The sequence below is a fragment of the Manis pentadactyla genome, chromosome 3 (assembly GCF_030020395.1).
Source record: "Manis pentadactyla isolate mManPen7 chromosome 3, mManPen7.hap1, whole genome shotgun sequence".
NCBI lineage: Eukaryota > Metazoa > Chordata > Mammalia > Pholidota > Manidae > Manis > Manis pentadactyla.
In genome coordinates, this window is record NC_080021.1 from 103,193,053 (window position 1) to 103,209,922 (window position 16,870).

A 16,870-nucleotide genomic window follows, 5' to 3' on the forward strand; every position below is an offset into this window, starting at 1 on the left:
TTCTGTGTGTACAGGCATCTTTTTCCTTCTTTCACTCTTTTATCCCTTTGTTTTTCAAAATAAAAAAATGTAGTTATGATGTCAGGGTTCTTGTTCACGGAGCCTAAGAATGAACTTTGCAAACACTCAGGGTAGGAGAGCAAGGTAGAGGCATTTATTTAGAGATAAAGTGAGAGGACAGAGCTCCTGGACAAAAGAGTCTGTGGTTGTGTCATTGTCTAGGGGTTTTACGCATGGTTGAGTATTTTCAGGAATGAGAGTACAGGGTTACGGGTGCAGACTTGTTGAGTGGTCCCAGAATGCCTATTTTTTATGAGTAACAGAAGAAATTTGCTGCGTTGATTCTTTCTCAGGATAGCAGTTTCCCTCTGGGAGCATATCAATTAAGACTGCCTGCCCTGTCCCCAAGGGGGGCTGGGTTGTTGTCTGTTTGCTAGAGTGTGTTAGGAATCTTACTTCTTAACATTTTGGGCTGTTTATATTTGGATGTGCTTAGTAAATTAATCTTTTTTCTAGGTTGCAGTTTACTTGATTAGGATTAGAGAAGGAAACACAGCACATACGTACAGTTAAAAATAAGCTGGGCCTTTTAGCAAGCTAAATTAAATTTTACAGTGTCATGATCTAACTGATACAGTGAAGTGTCAGGTTATGCTAAAATACTCTTCTTTATCTGCAGAACACTTAAACATTCCAGGCCAAGTTGCTCCTGGCCTTCTGAGTTTTAACTGATTTCACTGAAGATGTCTATATTCCTAGTCTGGTATCTTTACCCTAGAGGATTAGTGTGACTCTGACTTTGCCTAATGCTTAACACAGAGTTTGATAGGGACTTCTTTGCACATTGTTACATTGTTCTGACTGTGATTATCTTGTGTTGCCTTTTTTTCCGGAGGCCATCACCCTACCGTCCCTGTCTCACTTATATGCTTCTTAAAGAGGTACATATATCTAAATCTCTCCTTTTAGGTGACTTTGTTCATGTTGTGATTGAGATATAGTTAAGGTCATTTTGTGTTTTCTCTTCATCTATTGCCTTTTTTCCCCTCATTTGTCACGATAATGATTAAGTTTCTGTCTGCTTTGGTGAAGTGCAATTTTGCAATGATGAGTCTGGATGTGGATTTGTTTTCATTTATCATTCTCTTCAGTATGAAGAAGTTGCGTGTCACTGCCCAATTCTGTAAGACCCAGCCATTTTTCCTTTCCCCCACTGGCTCTATTCTGTCTTTGGGAAACCATTATTAGCAGGCTCAAACTGGAATTTCTCACTCTATCATCCAGGTCTTTTCATCATTTTGGGGGGCTACATTCTGTGTAATTAATATCCTTTTGCAATTTACCTGTTCTCTCTAAAACTTGTATCTCATCCACATTTTCAAAGTTTCTAAGTTTCTTTTATTCAGTGGCTCTATTAACATTTAGCATTTTCTATATTATTTGCAAATTCTGCTTGTCAAAGTGTCCTCTGTCCTGTGATTTTAGTTATACCTTCTTAACATTCTAAAACATCTTCAGTCTTTTAATCTCACTCAGATTGTTCTCTTTTCTCAGGTTCTTGGAATGTTAATCTTGTTTGTTTTCAAGGTGGCTGTGTCTGAGGGAGCCCCTGGTTCTCTGCATTATGGAAATGTCCAAAGAGAGTGGTTTTACATATGCTTCTGTCAGCTGCCCCAGAAGTTCACTGGTTCAGGACCTGTTATATGTTAATTTCTCAGCTTGAAATTCCTCAACTGTGAGGTCACTATAAATTCAGACTCCACATCTGTATATGCTACTTGTGTGGGGTTTCAACTATTAGGACACTTTTATGTATTTTTAAAATTCATAATCTTAAGTAAAGGCAAAGTTTTAGATTCTCCGATGTTTTTATTGTCTCCTGTTCACAAAACGGCACAAATTATAATATTATTGAAGGGATATCATGGCCATCTCACTGACTTGGGTGGGCTTAAGGCAATACTGCTTATCTCCACATTGTCATTAAAACCTCATACCTGGATCGTTAAAGCCTATTTATATGTCTAGTACTCCTATGGGTCATGGCAGCTTTCTCAGTCTGCAAGCCTAGGAACTTGATTTCTATTTCCTCTTAATTTCTATTACCTGGGATTTTTTTTTTGAGCTTGGTATATATGGAAAGTAATTATGCTTATTGTATTTTATTCACCATTTTTATGTGTTTGGAGTAAAAGGGGAGTCAGTGTTACTAAGCATGCCTTCATTAAAAATTCTTATTTCTTATCATAGTCAAAAGTTTTGGGCCTTATTTTTTTCACTTAACAATGTTGTGATTATTCTGTATAAATAACATGTTGCTTCTTTCAAATGGCTACAGAATATCCCACTGTAATACAGAATAATTCATGTAACCACACATTGACTAGTTTCAACAACTTTTTAAAACAATGTTTTCACTGTAAAAAAAGTGGAAAAGATGGAACACATCAGTGTATGTGTTTCTAGCTCTTTTTGTTGCATATACAGGCATACCTCAGAGATATTTCAGGCTTGGTTCCAGACCACTACAATAAAGTGAATCAAATGAATTTTTTTGGTTTCCAGTTCATGTAAAGCTTAGGTTACACTCTACTATTGTCTATTAATGTGCAATAGCATTATGCCTAAAAAAAATTGTACATATCTTAATAAAAAAATTCTTTATTACTAAAAAAATACTAACCATCATCCAAGCTTTCATCAGGTTGCAATCTTTTTGCTGGTGTAGAGTTTTGCCTCCATGTTGATGGCTGCTGACTGATCATCAGGTGGTGGTTGCTAAAGGTTGGGATGGGTTGTGGCAATTTCTTTAAATAAGACAACAGTGAAATCTGCTGTATCCATAGGTTCTTCCTTTCATGAACTACTGCTCTCTAACATGTGATGCTGTTTGTTAGCATCTTACCCAGAGTAAAACTCCTTTCAAAATTGGAGTCAATCCTTTCAAACCCTCCTGTTGCTTTATCAACTGAGCTTTCATATATTCTACATCCTTTGTTGCTATTTCAACAAAATTCACAGTACCTTCACCAGGAGTAGATCCTATCTTAAAGAACACTTTCTCTGTTCATCTACAAGAAGCAACCTCTCATCTGTTGAAGTCTTATCATTAGGTGGCAGCAAGTCAAATACAATAACGAAAAAGTTTGAAATATTGTAAGAGTTACCAAAATGTGACAGTCGTGAAATGAGCAAATGCTGTTGGAAAAATGGCACGAATAGACTTGTGCAGGGTTGTCACAAACCTTCAATTTGTAGAAAATGCTGTCAAGCGCAATAAAGCAAAGTACAATAAAATGAGGTATGCCTATATATTGAATTTCAATGTAACTTACAACATTGGTCACCTAAGTTACTTAAAAATTGTGAGCACATTTTCATCTTTAATATCCTTTAAATACTGTTCAGTAACTACTCTGACAATATAGTACATTTTAGGTATTTTTAAAAGTTTACTTTACCATATCCTATTTGTTTATTTTAAGTTATTTCAAACTATTCATGACCAAAAATAAAGTCATGATTCATATCTTTTATGTAAATATTTTTATATCTGTATTATTGCTGATTTAGAATTACTATTGATGGAATAATCCAAAGGTATAAATATTTTTGACTTTTGATATATATTGTGACATTGCCTTCTAAAATTTTATTCCAAATTCTCTAAAATCTCCCCAGAAGAGTAAAAATGTCTATTTCCTCATACTCTTTTCAATATTTTCACATTTTTAAGCTTGCAAAAATGGCAGGCAAAATGGTGGCATTTCATTGTTTTAATTTACATTCTTTAGTGAAGCTGGGAACCTTTTCAATGTTACCTTTATTTCTTCTGTGAGTTTCCTATTTATCCTTTTGCCCATTTTTCTATTGGAGTCTTTTTTCTTTGTCATACTCATACTTAGTAATCAGTAATATGCCATATTTTCCAGAAGGGTACATAGTATTCATTATGAACTTTTGCATGCCTTAGCATGTCTGTTTTTATCATGTATGATTGATAGCTAGTTTGGCATAGATTTCTTAGGTCCCATATTGAAGCAGGAAAAATTCATCCAGACTTGGGCTTCCGCATTTGTCAGGTAAATGTGTACTCCTGAACTCTCACACAGTACATCCACTTGCAGTTACCATCTTTCTTCAAATCTTAAACTGCCAAGCTGAGTAATATAATCTTCAGTCATCACTCAGCTGTGTAACTGTGGATAAAGCCTGCGATAGGGCCGTCCCAAGCACAGGAGCCACATCTTTGAGATGGTTTTCCTCCACGATGTTACAAGCAGATCTGTTGGGCTGGAGGTCAAAGTTTTGCCTGTACCTCCATAGTGTCACTTCACGCATCTTCACCCACGGGGTGCTTCCCTCTGTCATGATGCCCTCATGCCCAGCTGACTTTCACTGGGCCATCACCCTGGAAACCCATGCTTCTCTTCCTCTTATGCTCTTATATCAGCTTGTCTGCCATGTCAGTGGGTATGGGTAAGCCTTTCCTATTACTTTTTCACTCCTTGCACTGTACTGCTATCTCTAGATGCTGAAAGGTCTCTTTAACATCTTGTTTAATTGAGTCTCATTTACACAATATCTCACAAAAAAATCCTAGAAATTTTTGGCATAGGACCAAGCGTTTCCTATTTTCCCATCTTGCAATCAGGCTTTTAATTCATCGTTCCTTAGGTTATTTGCTTAGAGATTTGAAAGAATAGAGTAGAAGTCAGACAACTGAGAATTTTATCATCTCACCAAGAAATGTGGTATTGGACTTTTTGAAGTAAAGGTACTATTGTTTTCAAACTTAGATGTGTATGGAAATTACTAGGGTAATGTGTACAATGGTGACACCAGCATCTGCCCTCCAAAGATTCAGATTCATTAAGTCTAAGGTGCATCAAATAGTCTACATTTCTAATAAGCAAACCCTCTCCCATGTGCTTCTGATATAGGTGACACCACACTTTGAGAAACCCCACTGTAAAGAAATAATGAATTAATCCAGTGGTTCTTCAAGCATGGTGCATGTAATGGTAAGGCCTGTAGATCAACTTTACTTGGGAACCTGCTGGGAAAGTAAAATTTTGGTTCCCAACCCAGACCTGCTGAACGAGCTGGGGGTGGTGCCTAGTGATCTGTATTGTAACAAGCCTACCAGAGGTTTCTGATGCACACTCAAGTTTGAGAACTGCTTAATTAGTAGGAGAGCCAGAAATCCCATGTTCTAAGCTGAGTTCTGTCTCTGGCTATTTGTGACCAGAGGAAAGTTATTCTTTCTCTCTGGATCTCAGTTTTTCTATTTATAATATAAGAGTGAGAGGCCAAATATCTCCAGGGGTTTTTAAGGCTTAATCTCAAAATATTTTACAACATCGTCCATGTAATAATATATTTTTTAAATGAATAAGTTGCATTTGGTTGAGCCTCAAGTACTATTATTTGTATTCCATAGGGATGCCCCAGGTCCCAACAGCAAATATTTCCATGGAGCTAATAAATCAAGCCCTGAACAATTAAAAACATATGTACAAATGTTAATAATCCTGAGTGTGGAATGCCTATAAATACTCTAAGTAGCCCACTGGCAAATAGTTTTTGTTTTCTTTTTTCATAAAAAGGCTGGGCTCCATGGGCATGTGGTTCACCCAGCACATTTTCTTCATCTGGCTGAGTTGATCTTAATTACTAGGGCTAGTTCTTAAATTGCAGCAGCTTGTTTTAAGGAGCATATGGCAGAAGGTGCTAAGCACAGGCAGCAGACGATGTGTTACTAAAAGGAGAAGAAATTTTCCTTTACATAAGAAGCCATATGCAGCCCAAATTTATCCATACTGTATCATTGCGATGTGTATTTTAAATTTTCATCTATGATTTTTCACAGGTATTGGTTTCATCCTTTGCATATTCAACACAGGACCTGCAAAGAACAGGTGAAGACTTCAGAGTCTGTTTCCAGATACTCCCAGATTGTCCTGTCAGTAACAATAGGGGCCACCATCCACTGCCTCTTTTTGGAAGGTTTTGCTGAAAATCTAACACCTCTTGGGGCATCCTTCTCCCCACAGCATCCTTAGTTTTCAGGTCTCAAAAGGTCTTGATGTCAAGGTGCTTTCCTTGGAAACAGTGAAGCTGTGAAAGCTGCCACACACCTGCTTTATGAGAAGGGAAAGCAGAGAGTTTGCTCTTTCCTTCTGTCCTGGCTCCTTTGTTTCTCACAGTGAGAGACAGAGGGTCTCAGGAGCTTCTCCCTTCCATGCCTTAGAGAACACCTGTGAAACATCAAAGCCACGGAACGTGGCAGAGGGCCAGCCATCTGGATGTGGCCTTTTGCAAATTGTCTTCATCAACGTTCCTCTCCTTTGAAATTTTGTCATGAACATTGAATCCCTTTTTCTCTCACCTGGCTTTATTTGTTGCCACCCTTCTTCAGTACCAGACCTCTGAGGGCGCACATTAGACACTCGGTTTTCACTGAGATACTTTTTATTTTACAACTGCTCTGTCTCTTGGAGCTTCAGATTCCCAACTGTGGCACCTCCAAAATCTAATTGCTTGGCACCACTTTTCTGACATCACAGTCTGTTGCCATGGAAAGTGCCACCAATTCAGCATGATGACTTCCCTGCCAGAAGGAGAGGATGTGCTGAGAGGGAAACATTTGTTTAAGCATAAATATCTTTGATATTTAGCAGAGGCAAGAGAGAGTAAGTATATGGAAGACAACAAAAATGTATACGGAGAAAACAAAAATTCCAATTTATATGATGCTTTGGCTTTCAGGGCTCCGTAAAAGTCAGGTGCTCAACTTTCTTCAGGTCTTCATATTTGACAAGAATTTCTTTGGCTTTTGGGTTCACTGAGAGTAACATTGGAGTTTGAAAGCAATTAAAGTTTGTAAAGCAGAATGTCCCTTCAAATGCTACATCTGCTTTTTCATGTTGCTATCAGATGATTATCTTTGTAGAAAGATGAGCAGCAGCCATTCTAAAAAGCATTACTCATCTTAGCAAAGCTTTTCCAGCAAAGCCAGTTTACAGACAATTTAAGCTACTTTCTTCCTCCTGCACTTCTGCTAAGACTCAGACCCCCATCTTTGCCAGGAATAAACTCCTGATAATGTCTACTGTTGAATTTACAGAGTTTCCATGAACAGTTTTTGCAAGGGGCTTGCCAAAACTCAAAATCTGCTCTTATTGCATGGATGTAACAATTAAATCGCAAGTTGAGAACATTGTGTCTGGAAAATTACAAAAGATAGAGTTTAGTTTTTACTGTTACCTAATAGTAACTTATAATATTCCACTTAGGATTCTGGGTAAAAAAAATCAACTTTGAATGGATGTGTCTAACTCTGCTAGTCTCTTTTCTAGATTCCTATGAAAATGTAATTTTTTAAAAAGAGGACAAAACTCCGCTATTTCATGGATACTAGATACTCCAGATCTACACCAAGAACTTTGAGAAATTTGTGCAAATGGAACCAGATCAAAAACTATGGCGATCTCGATCATCTACTGCCTGTATGAAGAGTAACAACTTGCCTGAGAGGCCCTATGGGAGGATGTCACTAACACCCTGGAGTTAGGAAAAGATTATACATGGTATAGGCTGTGGGTCATATATGTTCTTCTTCTTGGTCTTACCAGGCCTAGAAAATGCACCAGGCACCAGTGGACATACCTAATAGGAAACCCAACATTATGCTTACTCAATTTTCATTTGTAGTAGAGTCGTGCAGGGAAGTAATCAGGGCTCTGAAAGAGGCAAGTGGGTTGGGTGAAGACTATCAGTTGCCACATCAAATATGGGAGAAAATCCTAGAGCAAAGGAAGGGAACACTTGGTTGCAAATCTCCTCCCTTTTCTTCACAAGTTGTTTGGATAGCTGAACGACAACACAACAGAACAATAAGCCCACAGCTCTTCCTTCTCTTGGCCTACTAGGTCTGGGGTATTCCAAAAGGGCTCACAAGTTCTGAAAGAAACCATGTTGGTTGGCAATAATAACCACAGAAGATTAAGGAGAGAGAGATCACAGGTTATATGAAATGGTATTGAAGTTCAAAAGCAAGCAAAAAGCTGAGGAATCCATAAAAAAATCTGTGAAAAGGTTAATATACGAAATGGGAGGACAATTTAAACGTCTTCTAATTCACTTTCTCTAGAAAATCACCTACTGTCAGGCAACACAGAGGAGTGGTTAAGACTCTGGTGTTCCACAAGTTCAAATGACAGCTCTGCTACTCATGAGCTGCTCAGGGTCATACTAAAACTATCTTGCCTCAATTTTTCCATTTGTAAAATGTGGTGATAAGAGTTGTTACCTAATAGAGTTATTGTGTATTTTAAATGAGATAATTCAGGCATTGTGTGAAAAAAAACTTACGGCATAATGTTTCAATAAAAAATAATCCTTAGGAAAATACAGCAGACAATCAAAACTAAGGAAAAATCTAAAATCAGTAAAGATAGCAAGAAATTAAAAACTGCAATTGCTGTATTAAAAAATAAGGGAAAAGGCAGGAAACAGCAGGATGAATACTACTGAAACAGTTGTTAATTAGGTAAGTGGTAGAATTCTTTCCAAAAGTCAGAGGAAAAGGGGTAAAAACAGCAAAATGATAACTGTATTTAAACAGCCATGAAAATAGGTGATCCAAATATATTTCATATGATTTTCTAAAGTTGAGTGGTAGAAATAGGGATATGTGTTATAAAGGTTTTATTCTCTCTTCCATGTGTTTTAAATATTCCATAAGAGAAGTAGTTTTCTGACTGGTAGGAACACATGAGTATTAAAATTGAAAGAGGTAAAAAATTATAGACAAAGTTAATGAGAGGAGACAAACATCCAGACATACCTGGATGAAATTTTTGAATTTCAAGGATACAATATATTAGAACTATCCAGGCAGAAGAAAGCTCCTTACCAAGGAAAAAAATCTTTGGGAACCACAAGCATCTCTGAAACACTACATGGCAAAAGCATAGGGCAAAGTCTTTAATTTTGAAGAGTGAAACTATCATAAGAGTGTATATCAATAATACCTTAATAAAAAAATTGTATAAAAAAAATTGAATATGAACAATGTAACCTGTAAAATGTAGAATTAAATCCAAATAATTATAGATAAGACTTAATACAATGTAAGTAATGAAATCTGACACACAGATTCATATGCCAAAAATTCAATAGCATTATAGATCTGAACATAAGGTTTGAATCAACAAGAAGTATAAAAATGAAGAGACATAAAGAAATGTTTGGAGTTTCTCATGTAGTAGGGACAAAAGAGAAACTTATATTTGGGATCAGTTGTAGGTTTCTTTGTTGTTTTTTCTTTTAACTCTTAGTAAATAGAACAAAAAATATAACCCGGGTCTTCTGGTTTCAACTGCATTATGTAAAGGTTGTGAAGGTCATTACACCCAACCTTACAAGAGAAAGTTGGACAAATTGAAAGTCAATGACTTTTTTTGGATTCACCAGAGATCTGAATTTTCAGGAAAAATGATACCTTAAAATCTGGAAAAACAGGTGAATCCAGAGTCATGACCCAGATCTGCCTAACTGGAGCAGAAGCCAATGGAGTTATAAACTGATAGGAACACTTCAGTGGTCATTTGGATGAGTTGGTGAAGGCTAAGTATGGATTAGTTTGAGTTTGAGGAATTCCTGGGAGCTAGATCTTAGAGAACCCCTACGTTTCCATGGCTTTTTCCTCCAGGAAGGCCACCAGATGGTGAAGAAGTGAGAAAGATCCTTTTGTGGTTTTGGCAAAGAGAAGAGAAAAGGGAATTTGATGAAACAGGCTCAGTACCTTCTCCAAAAGAAAGGTCTAATCTCCAGAATGAAAGACTTTACCAGAACCTTGTTCAAGAACCACCAGGAAGGGCATTCCTCTTATTCCAGACCTTCTACCTCTCCTGTCTCTCCTAAGGGGAAGCAGGAGTAATCTCTATATTATGGACTTGGATTATGTCCCCCCAAAATTCATACACTTAAGTCCTAACTCCCAATACAAGACGTGACTGGATTTGGAGATAAGATCTTTAAAGAGGTAATTAAGTTAAAATTAGCTCATTAGGGTGGACCCTAAATCAACATAACTGGTATCCTTATAAAAAGAGATTAGAACATAGACACAATGGAAAGATACAGGGAAAAGATGCTATCTAAACATCAAAGAGAGAGGCCTCATAAGAAAGCAATCATGCAGACATCTTCATCTCAGATTTCTATTGTGCAGAACTGTAAGAAAATAAACTTCTGCTGTTAAGCACCTCCCGCTGCCCCAGTCTGTGGTTCCTTATTATGGCAGTCTTAAGAAACGAATACACTATACACAAAGAAACACTTGCAGAATTCACAGGCCAGAGACACTGGCCCACTAAAAGAATGAGATTTAAAAGGAAGATCACAGAATAGTCATCCTCCTTCATGTTTTACCCTCACAGCTGCAGGGCTCCAATTTAATAATAGTGGATTACAGTTGAAAGACTTGTGAGACAGATTCTCTCCAAGGAGTACTTAGGGATGCCCAAAGTTAAGAAATGAATGAAAAAAGGATACTAGTAGAAATATGCTATATCTGGAATATATGGCTACAGAAAACACGAGAGCAAGCCCAACTCCCAACTAGAGGAACATAAATCTCTCTAGAGACCTATTTACCTTAATTGCTATTACACAATACAACATGTCCAGCTTTCCACCAAAAAAGATACCAAAAGGCAAGAGAAAACACAGTCTCAAGAGAAAAAGCAAGCACCAGGATCAAACTCAGATGCAAATTTTACAATCATCAGACAGAAAATTTTAAATAACAGATTACTATATGAAGGGTTATAATAAAAATTTGGCAACAGGCAAGAACATTCAGGTAATATAAGCAGAGAGATCAAAGTTCTAAGAATAAGTCTAAAGGAAATACTAGAAATGAAAAACACTGTGGCTGAAATGAAGAATGCCTTTCACAAGGTCTTTGGTCGACTCAACCAGCTGAGGAAAGGACTAGTGAGCTTGAAGATAGGCCAAGTTCCCAAAACTAAAATGCAAAGGGAAATAAAAATGAAAAAGAAAAATAGACTACTATATCCAAGAATATGTATCAGTTTCAAAAGATGTAAGGTGTGCATAACTGGAAGACCAGACAAAGAAATTTGGAATGGAGCAAAACAAGTATTTGAACAGTAGCTAAGAAACTTCTGAAATTAATCACAGATATCAAACCACAGATCCAAAAATACTTTAAAAATAAAATAAGCATACCTAGAGATGTTATATTCTAAGTGCCAGAGACCAAAGAAAAAAGGAGATCCTGAAAAAAGCTAGATGAAAAATACACTTTGCCTACAGAGGAAAAGATTTACAGAAGATGTCTTATCAGAAACTATGCAGGCAAGAAGACAGTAGAAATACTAAAAGTGCTGAAAGAAAAAACAAACAAACCCAAATTAGAATCTAGAAAAATTATCCTTCAAAAGTGAAGGAAACAAGGTGGAGCCAAGATGGCAGCATGAGTAGAGCAGCGGAAATCTCCTCCCAAAACCACATATATCTATGAAAATATAACAAAGACAACTCTTCCTAGAATAAAGACCAGAGGACACAGGACAACATCCAGACCACATCCACACCTGCGAGAACCCAGTGCCTCATAAAGGGGGTAAGATACAAGCCCCGGCACGGTGGGAACCGAGCGCCCCTCCCCCCAGCTCCTGGCAGGAGAAGAGTAGGCAGAGCGGGAGGGAGACACAGCCAAGGACTGTTGAACACCCAGCCCCAGCCATCCGGACCAGAGCGCAGACACAGTGCATGCGTGGGTCCCTGGATACTAGGGAAACAGGGCAGCAGGAGCAGTGAGAGGGTACCGGAGGCCTGGCACCGGAGGACATAAGAAAAGCTAGCGGCCATTTTTTCTCTTTTTGCTGTTTTGTTTTGGCGAGCGCTTTTTGGAAGTCTTAAAGGGATAGGGACCCCAATACTAGGGAAACAGGGCAGCAAGACCAGTGAGCAGATGCCTGAGGCTGGTGCTGGAGAATAAAGAAAAATGAGCGGCCATTTTTTATATTTATTTTTTATTTTTTAATATTAAAAATTTTTTTTTTTTTGTGCTCGTTGTTTTGTTTTGGCAGGTGCTTTTTGGAAGTATTAAAGCGGCAGGACGGGACACTTAATCAAGAGGTAGGGAATCCGGGGATCTCTGGGCACACTAATCCCCTGGGCTGCAGGGAGCACGGAGGCCCCTTATGGAGATAAACAGCCTCCGGCAGCTCCCCCTCGAACATGACTCCACCACTTTGGAGCAGTGGCACGAGCCAGGCCACGCCCACAGCAACAGCAGAGAAAAGCTCCATAGCAGCCAGGCAGATAGCAGAAGCCCTGTCTGCACGCAGCTACCCAGCACAAGCCACTAGAGGTCACTGTTCTCCCAGGAGAGGAGGGCCACAAACTAACAAGAAGGGAAGTTCTTCCAGCCGTCACTCATCCCAGCTCTGCAAACTATTCCCATCACCATGAAAAGGCAAAACTACAGGCAGACAAAGATCACAGAGACAACACCAGAGAAGGAGACAGACCTAACCAGTCTTCCTGACAAAGAATTCAAAATAAGAATCATAAACATGCTGACAGAGATGGAGAGAAATACGCAAGAGATATGGGATGAAGTGCGGAGGGAGATCACAGATGCCAGAAAGGAGATTACAGAAATGAAACAAACTCTGGAAGGGTTTATAAGCAGAATGGATAGGATGCAAGAGGCCATTGATGGAATTGAAACCAGAGAACAGGAACGCATAGAAGCAGACATAGAGAGAGATAAAAGGATCTCCAGGAATGAAACAATATTAAGAGAACTATGTGACCAATCCAAAAGGAACAATATCCGTATTATAGGGGTCCCAGAAGAAGAAAAGAGAGGAAAAGGGATGCAAAGTATCTTGGAAGAAATAATTGCTGAAAACTTCCCCAAACCACGGAAATACACAGAACCCCCAACAGAAAGGATCCAAGGAGGACAACACAAGACACATAATAATTAAAATGGCAAAGATCAAGGACAAGGAAAGAGTTTTAAAGGCAGCTAGAGAGAAAAAGGTCACCTATAAAGGAAAACCCATCAGGCTAATGTCAGACTTCTCAACAGAAACCCTACAGGCCAGAAGAGAATGGCATGATATTTAATGCAATGAAACAGAAGGGCCTTGAAACAAGGATACTGTATCCAGCACGACTATCATTTAAATATGATGGTGGGATTAAACAATTCCCAGACAAACAAAAGCCGAGGGAATTTGCTTCCCACAAACCACCTCTACAGGACATCTTAGAGGGACTGCTCTAGATGGGAGCACTCCTAGAAAGAGCACAGCACAAAACACCCAACATATGAAGAATCGAGGAGGAGGAACAAGAAGGGAGAGAAGAAAAGAATCTCCAGACAGTGTATATAACAGCTCAATAAGCGAGCTAAGTTAGGCAGTAAGATACTAAAGAGGCTAACCTTGAACCTTTGGTAACCACGAATTTAAAGCCTGCAATGGCAATAAGTACATATCTTTCAATAGTCACCCTAAATGTTAGTGGACTGAATGCACCAATCAAAAGACACAGAGTAGTAGAATGGATAAAAATGCAAGACCCATCTATATGTATATGCTGCTTACAAGAAACTCACCTCAAACCCAAAGACATGTACAGACTAAAAGTCAAGGGATGGAAAAACATATTTCAGGAAAACAACAGCGAGAATAAAGCAGGGGTTGCAGTACTAATATCAGACAAAATAGACTTCAAAACAAAGAAAGTAACAAGAGATATAGAAGGACACTACATAATGATAAAGGGCTCAGTCCAACAAGAGGATATAACCATTATAAATATATATGCAATCAACACAGGACCACCAGCATATGAGAAACAAATACTAACAGAACTAAAGGGGGAAATAGACTGCAATGCATTCAATCTAGGAAACTTCAACACACCACTCACCCCAAAGGATAGATCCACCGGGCAGAAAATAAGTAAAGATACGGAAGCACTGAACAACACAGTAGAGCAGATGGACCTAATAGACATCTATAGAACTCTACATCCAAAAGCAACAGGATATACATTCTTCTCAAGTGCACATGGAACATTCTCCAGAATAGACCACATACGAGGCCACAAAAAGAGCCTCAGTAAATTCCAAAAGATTGAAATCCTACCAACCAACTTTTCAGACCACAAAGGCATAAAACTAGACAAAAACTGTACAAAGAAAGCAAAAAGGTTCACAAACACATGGAGGCTTAACAACACGCTCCTAAATAATCAATGGATCAATGACCAAATCAAAATGGAGATCCAGCAATATATGGAAACAAATGACAACAACAACACTAAGCCCCAACTTCTGTGGGACACAGAAAAAGCAGTCTTAAGAGGGAAGTATATAGCAATCCAAGCATATTTAAAAAAGGAAGAACAATTCCAAATGAATGGTCTAATGTCACAATTATCGAAATTGGAAAAAGAAGAACAAATGAGGCCTAAGGTCAGCAGAAGGAGGGACATAATAAAGAGCAGAGAAGAAATAAATAAAACTGAGAAGAATAAAACAATAGCAAAAATCTATGAAACCAAGAGCTGGTTCTTCGAGAAAATAAACAAAATAGATAAGCCTCTAGCCAGACTTATTAAGAGGAAAAGAGAGTCAACACAAATCAACAGTATCAGAAAAAAGAAAGGAAAAATCACGACGGACCCCACAGAAATACAAAGAATTATTAGAGACTACTATGAAAACCTATATGCTAACAAGCTGGGAAACCTAAGAGAAATGGACAACTTCCTAGAAAAATACAACCTTCCAAGATTGACCCAGGAAGAAACAGAAAATCTAAACAGACCAATTACCAGCAACGAAATTGAAGTGGTAATCAAAAAACTACCTAAGAACAAAACCCCCGGGCCAGATGGATTTACCTCGGAATTTTATCAGACACACAGGGAAGACATAATACCCATTCTCCTTAAAGTTTTCCAAAAAATAGAGGAGGGGATATTCCCAAACTCATTCTATGAAGCTAACATCACCCTAATACCAAAACCAGGCAAAGACCCCACCAAAAAAGAAAACTACAGACCAATATCCCTGATGAACGTAGATGCAAAAATACTCAACAAAATATTAGCAAACCGAATTAAAAAATACATCAAAAGGATCATACAATATGACCAAGTGGGATTCATCCCAGGGATGCAAGGATGGTACAACATTCGAAAGTCCATCAACATCATCTACCACAGCAACAAAAAGAAAGACAAAAACCACATGATCATCTCCATAGATGCTGAAAAAGCATTTGACAAAGTTCAACATCCATTCATGATAAAAACTCTCAGCAAAATGGGAATAGAGGGCAAGTACCCCAACATAATAAAGGCCATCTATGAAAAATCCACAGCCAACATTATATTGAACAGCGAGAAGCTGAAAGCATTTCCTCTGAGATCGGGAACTAGACAGGGATGCCCACTCTCCCCACTGTTATTTAACATAGTACTGGAGGTCCTAGCCATGGCAATCAGACAAAACAAAAAAATACAAGGAATCCAGATTGGTAAAGAAGAAGTTAAACTGTCACTATTTGCAGATGACATGATACTGTACATAAAAAACCCTAAAGACTCCACCCCAACACTACTAGAACTGATATCGGAATACAGTAAAGTTGCAGGATACAAAATCAACACACAGAAATCTGTAGCTTTCCTATACACTAACAATGAACCAACAGAAAGAGAAATCAGGAAAACAACTCCATTCACAATTGCATCAAAAAAAATAAAATACCTAGGAATAAACCTAACCAAAGGAGTGAAAGACTTATACTCTGAAAACTACAAGTCACTCTTAAGAGAAATTAAAGGGGACACTAACAGATGGAAACTCATCCCATGCTCATGGCTAGGAAGAATTAATATCGTCAAAATGGCCATCCTGCCCAAAGCAATATACAGATTTGACGCAATCCCTATGAAACTACCAGCAACATTCTTCAATGAACTGGAACAAATAATTCAAAAATTCATATGGAAACTCCAAAGACCCCGAATAGCCAAAGCAATCCTGAAAAAGAAGAATAAAGTAGGCGGGATCTCACTCCCCAACTTCAAGCTCTACTATAAAGCCATAGTAATCAAGACAATTTGGTACTGGCACAAGAACAGAGCCACAGACCAATGGAACAGACTAGGGAATCCAGATATTAACCCAGACATATATGGTCAATTAATATTTGATAAAGGAGCCATTGACATACAATGGCGAAATAACAGTCTCTTCAACAGATGGTGCTGGCAAAACTGGACAGCTACATGTAGGAGAATGAAACTGGACCATTGTCTAACCCCATATACAAAAGTAAACTCAAAATGGATCAAAGACCTGAATGTAAGTCATGAAACCATTAAACTCTTGGAAGAAAACATAGGCAAAAACCTCTTAGACATAAACATGAGTGACCTCTTCTTGAACATATCTCCCCGGGCAAGGAAAACAATGGCAAAAATGAACAAGTGGGACTATATTAAGCTGAAAAGCTTCTGTACAGCAAAAGACACCATCACTAGAACAAAAAGGAACCCTACAGTATGGGAGAATATATTTGAAAATGACAGATCCGATAAAGGCTTGACATCCAGAATATATAAAGAGCTGACATGCCTCAACAAACAAAAAACAAATAACCCAATTAAAAAATGGGCAGAGGAACTGAACAGACAGTTCTCCAAAAAAGAAATACAGATGGCCAACAGACACATGAAAAGATGCTCCACATCACTAATTATCAGAGAAATGCAAATTAAAACTACAATGAGGTAT